The sequence below is a fragment of the Centruroides sculpturatus genome, unplaced genomic scaffold (genome assembly GCF_000671375.1).
Source record: "Centruroides sculpturatus isolate CEXI.00-Female unplaced genomic scaffold, Cexi_2.0 scaffold1919, whole genome shotgun sequence".
NCBI lineage: Eukaryota > Metazoa > Arthropoda > Arachnida > Scorpiones > Buthidae > Centruroides > Centruroides sculpturatus.
Genome location: NW_019386175.1, coordinates 8,753 through 16,051, shown reverse-complemented (window position 1 = coordinate 16,051; position 7,299 = coordinate 8,753). Strand labels below are relative to the sequence as shown.

Sequence of the window (7,299 nt, the reverse complement as noted above, 5' to 3'; positions counted from 1 at the left end):
TTTTTTTTTAGTCGTAACGGTCATCGACAGATGGTTGAAAGTACAGCCACTGATTGGTCAGCAGACAATTACGCCACACGGCATGATTTGCATAAGACTATGGCTTGGGAATCACAGATTTGCATAATGTTATCGCTGGTGATCGCTAATTGGTCGGCTGGGAATCACGCCACATCACATTTGCATAGTGCTACGGTTCAGTAAGCACTAATTGGTCATCGAGCTCGATGTGGACACTATAAAAAGGTTAAGTTGAATGTGTCGCAAGGTGTTCTCTCGAACCTGTTTAGCGTATTGTTCAACAATAAATGTGAATTCGTCTTCATGGAAATATAAGACATCCCCTGAAAATAAGACCTAGTGCATTTTTTAGAGCAAAAATTAATATAAGACTGTCTTATTTTCGGGGAAACACGGTAAGTGACTCATACAACATGGAATTCATATAAAACAGAATAATCAACAGTGTTATAGGGAGGTCGACTGTAATTTAAAAATAAATTTATACAGTAGTGCTCCAAATGGGCACAAAATTTCTCGCAGTTTCTACTTTTCTAGACAAAAGCTAGCCGCATGGAATTTTCTTGTCTTGATGTGGATGTGCTTGAGATTATGCTAGTTTGCCTTAATCTCCAACTACGAGTACAAGTGGTGTTTTCGGATGTTTTTTGAATCTAACACATAAATAGGAGTCAATTTTCCTTAGAAGTTCCCCGTAGAGGCTTTTCCTTTGGCAGTCGCCATACGTTGCCTTATCCCATCAATCAATCAATCTAAACTGCTGTCACGACATTTATCAAAGTTACAAAGTAATTATTATTTTTATTATTTTGCTGTGATAATCACAAAAATTATTCTAAAAACTATCAAAAATGAATATGCTGATTAAGCTGATTTTAGTGATATATCAATCTGTGAGAAACATGTTTCTAGGTGATAAGATGGATTAAAGGAATTTTTAGATACACCAAATAATTACTGTGACTGTTGTTTTAAGTAAAACTTCAAATGAAATTACTAGTGCCAATAACTAACCATTGAACATATTGTTAGCATTGGAAATTGATAAAAATTTCTTAAATAACCTGTATGTAAAGTAAATAAAACCAAATTGTAAAGAACACTTTAAACTTATATTTTACTAATAAAGTTTTGAAGTTTGTATAAATTTAAGGATGTTATTTTAGTTTTATCTTAGGTGCACGGCATTATCCTACTTCTCCCTAATATATAATTTTATATGTATGTATATTTTAGTTGCAATTTTTTAAAGATTTTTATGTATTATATGACCGATCTCCATTTCTCTCGCTTTGAAGGACTCCGAACTGTAAGAAATCTCATTGAGAATTGTCTATAACTAATAAAATAAAATTTAAGAATAAAATTGAAATAGACAAATGAATAAATAGAAAAGTTGTTTTAAAAATTTAGAAACAATATATTTATATAAATGATATTAATATTAGTTTGCATATTATATTTTTTAAAATACGTATAGAAAAAGTCATCATTGATTTAAAAAAAAAAATGATGCATTAAGAAGGAATCAACTAAAACCAATTTCGGAAACATTGATTCAAGGAATAAGACTCCAATCATTACATTGAATAGCAAATAATCTTGCCTTTTATTACACTGTGATTTATGTAATAAAAAGAAAGTTTATAAATATATATTAAATATAATTACTTACTATTTTTGCATTTTTTACTGCATTTAGTGTTTTCTTGAGAATGTGGATCATCTATAAGAAAATATATTTAAATGTTAAGGTATAAAATAATTACTTTTTAAACTGAGAACTAAGAAGTCAAATAGATTACAATTTATATGAAATATATAACTTACTTGCAAAGACAGTTCCCATAAAAAAGAGAAATATGAATAATAGTTTTAAGTCCATGATAATGTATGATATAATTGCAGAGAACTGTTCTAAATTTCCTCTGTCTACAATCTGAATAAGCATTTCGAACATCGATATTTTTATAAAGATTTTTATCTCTTATAAATAATTATTTTGTTTAGTTTGGTATAAAGCCGTAGAAATATAAATAGACTTGAAAAAATTTTAACATATTTTATTTTTACCAACTCATCAGAATTTATTATAATAAACATAGTAAAACCTGTCTAAGACGGACTCACCACAAAACGGAAAATAAATCTCGGAAGAAAACGATGTGCTATGTAAAATACTACTGTATAAATTAAAAACCTGTGTAAATACTGTGAAATGGGAGATTTTTGGTGAGCATAAGGTAACTGAGTAAAGTGATATTTTTCTGAGTTTTAATGTTTGAGGGTGTTACTACTAACACCCTCAAATTTAAACAGTAAATAAAATCTAAATTATAACGAGCAACTATTTATTGTGACATCGTCACAATTCCGGGCTACAATTTTTAATTTATTTAATTTAAAATACAGTATATGCTCTCCATCTCAAATTAGTAGTATCTTGCCCCTGTACATCATACTTTTCCTAATAACAACAAAGTCACGCTTCTTGAGAATGTGGATCATCTATAAGAAAATATATTTAAATGTTAAGGTATAAAATAATTACTTTTTAAACTGAGAACTAAGAAGTCAAATAGATTACAATTTATATGAAATATATAACTTACTTGCAAAGACAGTTCCCATAAAAAAGAGAAATATGAATAATAGTTTTAAGTCCATGATAATGTATGATATAATTGCAGAGAACTGTTCTAAATTTCCTCTGTCTACAATCTGAATAAGCATTTCGAACATCGATATTTTTATAAAGATTTTTATCTCTTATAAATAATTATTTTGTTTAGTTTGGTATAAAGCCGTAGAAATATAAATAGACTTGAAAAAATTTTAACATATTTTATTTTTACCAACTCATCAGAATTTATAATAATAAACATAGTAAAACCTGTCTAAGACGGACTCACCACAAAACGGAAAATAAATCTCGGAAGAAAACGATGTGCTATGTAAAATACTACTGTATAAATTAAAAACCTGAGTAAAATACTGTGAAATGGGAGATTTTTGGTGAGCATAAGGTAACTGAGTAAAGTGATATTTTTCTGAGTTTTAATGTTTGAGGGTGTTACTACTAACACCCTCAAATTTAAACAGTAAATAAAATCTAAATTATAACGAGCAACTATTTATTGTGACATCGTCACAATTCCGGGCTACAATTTTTAATTTATTTAATTTAAAATACAGTATATGCTCTCCATCTCAAATTAGTAGTGTTTTGCCCCTGTACATCATGCTTTTCCTGATAGCAAGAGAGCCTGCCGGTCTGCCGGTCTGCCTAATTCCTTCCAGGAGTCAGATAGATGACCGGCACGACTCTATTGAATTTTTGAATTGAAATAATGTGACTTCCGTTTGCATCGGAAGTTCGTATAGAGTTAATCGGGGCCTCCTGCCCTTAAGGTTTCCATATCAGGTCTCGTCTTTCATCTAACTCCGTTCTCGAGATTAAGGAAAGACGGACGAACGACAGTGGGAATTGGTGTACAATTTTTTCAAATTGCAGTCCAATAATTCTCAAATAATAAATATTCCGCATTTCTCTGATTAAACGCTGGGATTCCAATAAATCTTGGCCCATGTATAAATTCCGGGAAATAATGATGCTAGTTCACTCTGCTGCTTGACATGGAGTTGTACAGTATCTTTCTTTCAAAGAGACGACTCACAAATTTATTGAATACTTCACGTTCACTGAAGACAAGGCATACATGTACATTTTACATAGCATTTAATTTACATGACGTAAACACTTCGGTTTGTTAACGAAATACTCCTTCTAAGGAGGAATTCTAGTGCTTTTCAATTTATCAAAATGTTTTAAATATGAATTTTTAGCTAAATATCAATTTCTTTTTATTTTCAGATTATTTGCTTTTGGTTTTATTTTTTCCTGTCCAAAATTTCGGATCAAAAACAAATCTTTGAAACTATGCAAACTGGTAATGACCACGAATTGGACAAAGAAGAAACTACAAAATGACAACTTACAGATAAACTTAGTTTAGTTCGAAAGTAATAGAATAGCCTAAATTCCATGTAAATCTAAATGGCAAACTACCGAATATTTTTCTGCTTTGAATAGGTTTTAGTTTTTTTTTATCTTTAGATTATACAAGACACGTCATATAATTACGTTTCTTTTTATAGTAAAATCACTTTTATTAGGTTACTAGATTTTATTCAAATGGATCCAAGCGATTCCAAATAAAGATAAGAGTATTCGAATGCAAAACTAAGAACTATTCAATTATAAAAATTCCTCGTTGTTTCCGAACTTGATCTACGTATTCAAATATATTCTCGGGAACAAACGAGATCAAGTTTCACCCTTAAAAATGTACTGCTCCAAGCAATTTTTAGGGGAGTGAAACTTGCTATGCTGGTATTTAGAGCCGCGGCCCTGTGTATCTCTGCCTATATAGTGGAATTAGATTTAATAATCTACTTTTAATAATATGCCATTATGAATTCAGTACTTGCTGAACTCGTAATGATGTATTAGTAGGATCAATCAGTATATTGGAATACATTAATCAGTAATTTCGATATGAATAACTTAGGATTTTTTTGATAGGATTTTTCATATATCAAGAATTCGCGATCTCATCCAATCCCTGATATCCTAGGATGGATAGCCTCCAGTGTTTACTTATATAAGCATTGTTTAATTTCAGATCTATAGTAATACTGAGTCCGGTAATGAAAACCAACGTTTACATATGTTTGTTAAAACAGACATAATTCAAAGTCTCCATTACTTGATAGATCAGAAAAGACATTTACTTAAATTTTTATATTAAACAATTGTAGATTACAAAGGCGAAGATTAAAATCAAATTGCATCAATGTTTTTCAACTGAAACTAGATTTTACAAACGTACGGAAGAGCTACAGGAAACAGAAAAACAAAGCGCTACCAAATGGGAAAGCAACGTGAGTAATCTGATATAAAAAAAACTAGATTGTTGTGATATCGTCACAATGTCGGGCTGTAGTTTTTAATCATATTCTTAATTTATTCAATATAAAATATGTTTTTTCCTTCTCAAATTTGTAATGCCTTGCCTCTGTACATCATACTTTTCCTAATAACAACAAAGTCACGCTGGTCATCTACGTAACTCCATTCAGGGAAAATTTTGAATTAACCTCACGTAACTTCCGGTCTAGACCGGAAGTTCTCGTATAGCTAATCTGGCCTCTTGCCTCAAATCTTTCCATATTTGATCTTGACTTTCATCTAACACAGTTCTCAAGATTAAGGATGGTCAGACACACGGACGACAGTGGAAATTTATAGGTCTACAATTGTTTCAAAGTGCAGCCCAATTAATGCTAACTTGCCAGTTCGGCTCATGGAGACTACTAGATCAAAATTGCAGTATATAATTTTTTTCTTTGTTAAGATTATATTCATTGTCTGGAATAATGTTTGACAACATAACTCCTCTTCAACTCAACGCTAGAAGAGATAATAGATAAAAAAACAACCTTCTTTAATATGGAAAATTCTGGTCGATAAATTGCGTTTCGTTTTAAACATGTTTTACTGTATTATTGTATTATTAATTAACTACACCAGTAGACTATAATTCTTTCTGAATAATTACAAATTTTATAACAAATTTTTATGCGTCAATTAAATGTTAATTATATAACTTTACCTATAAAATTTTAATTTAGTCATTTACTAGTAGGATCTGTCCAGTAGTAAAAGGCAATATCTACTTGTATTATTGTGATACAGAGAATGAAGATAGAATAAACAGTTAAAAGTACCGCAAGTTTTGTCCACAGTCTTTCTACAAATTTTTTTATTTCTCAGACTTAGCAAGGAAAGGCTGATTTTGGAATGCAATCAAGTCAGCCTCATCTGTAACGTTAGGTTGGTAGGATGCAATGCAAGTATATATTCTAAACCTATTAAGTTATGAAGGATGAAGACTTACTTGAAATATGTATAGTTATTAAGCATAACTAGCAAGTTAATCTTAATAAGAAATACTTTGAAATATAGCCTTCAATAATTACTCTTAAGGCTATATATATATATATATATAATCATGTTGGACATTTCCAAATTAGAGAATAGAGTTGTGTAAAGTCTTGTTTCCACAGTATTAAAAAAAAAAAAAAAGCAAAAAATCAGAAATAGAAATTGCTTTGTAAACGAACTAAGAGAAAATACACCAGAATGAATTTTTTAAGCAATCAATTAGCTTGATTTTATTGATGCTAATCCAAATGTTTAATTGCAAAAATAAATACTAAATCAAATTAATTTTAATTTGTAACTCAATAATTTGGCAATTAGATATTTGTTTTAAAATTAATAAAATCAAACTGGGTGACTGCTTCTGTATGTGTATGTACTGTATATGTATACATATACACACTTTCTTTTGTGTGCACTACATAAACATCTAAAATTTTGAAAAACGCATTTATCTAAAATTATCTTTGGCTTTCTTAATGCTATATTGATATTTTTATCAATGTACTAATGTATAGTCGTAGGTATAGTACAATATACTACACTGACATGTGAGAAGATATAACGTGTACAAACCAAACTGACAATGAATTAAATCTAAACACCACATAGATCCTTAAATATTGAAATGAGGATAAGACAGTATTTTTGTTAAAATATATCTCATATAAGTAATGCCGTGAACAATAAATTTTTTCTCGCTATTGACCTACTACAACCACTGCTACAGAAAAGCAAAATACAGTAGTTCCACAAATGAAACAGATGTAAAATAAAGTTAATAAAATTATTATTATTATTTGTATACTATGAGTATATTATAGTGTTATCAATTTGCACTGTTGAAAAACGTAATCAGAACCAATAAACTGTCTAAATTAAATAGTAAATGCTTATTTAAAATTAATCTTAGGGAAAATAGAAAATGAATCTCTATATATTCAAAATTTTGGTGTCTTGTTTTAAGTCACTAAATAACTAATAACCATTCATAAATAATATAATTCAGGTTTAAAAAGCAGACTTTATTTTTAATATTTTATAAGTTAATAATATGAATACTTAAATTCCTTAATTAAAAAGCAACAGTTTTTTTGATGTCACATGAAACATTTATATATAATACTAAAATTGCAACTGTAATATACAATTGAATTTGTAGTTATTAATAAAACAGCATAGGAATAAATTTAATTGACAGAATATTTTTAAATAGATAAATTTTATTCATTTCTTTTAGTGTAGAAAAGTAAAATTTTTTTTTAAATTTTATT

General features: G+C 29.0%; 1 protein-coding gene across 1 annotated transcript in view; it reads right to left on the bottom strand.

Annotated features, from left to right (window-relative positions):
* LOC111613929 (vitellogenin-like) overlaps nt 1-2,281 on the bottom strand; it is a 14,123-nt gene extending 11,842 nt beyond the window's left edge. The window contains exon 1 of the mRNA XM_023355276.1: nt 1,697-2,281. The gene's annotated coding sequence lies outside the window, so the exon portion shown is untranslated. The remainder of the gene's footprint in view (nt 1-1,696) is intronic.
* Between the last annotated feature and the right edge of the window lie 5,018 nt (nt 2,282-7,299).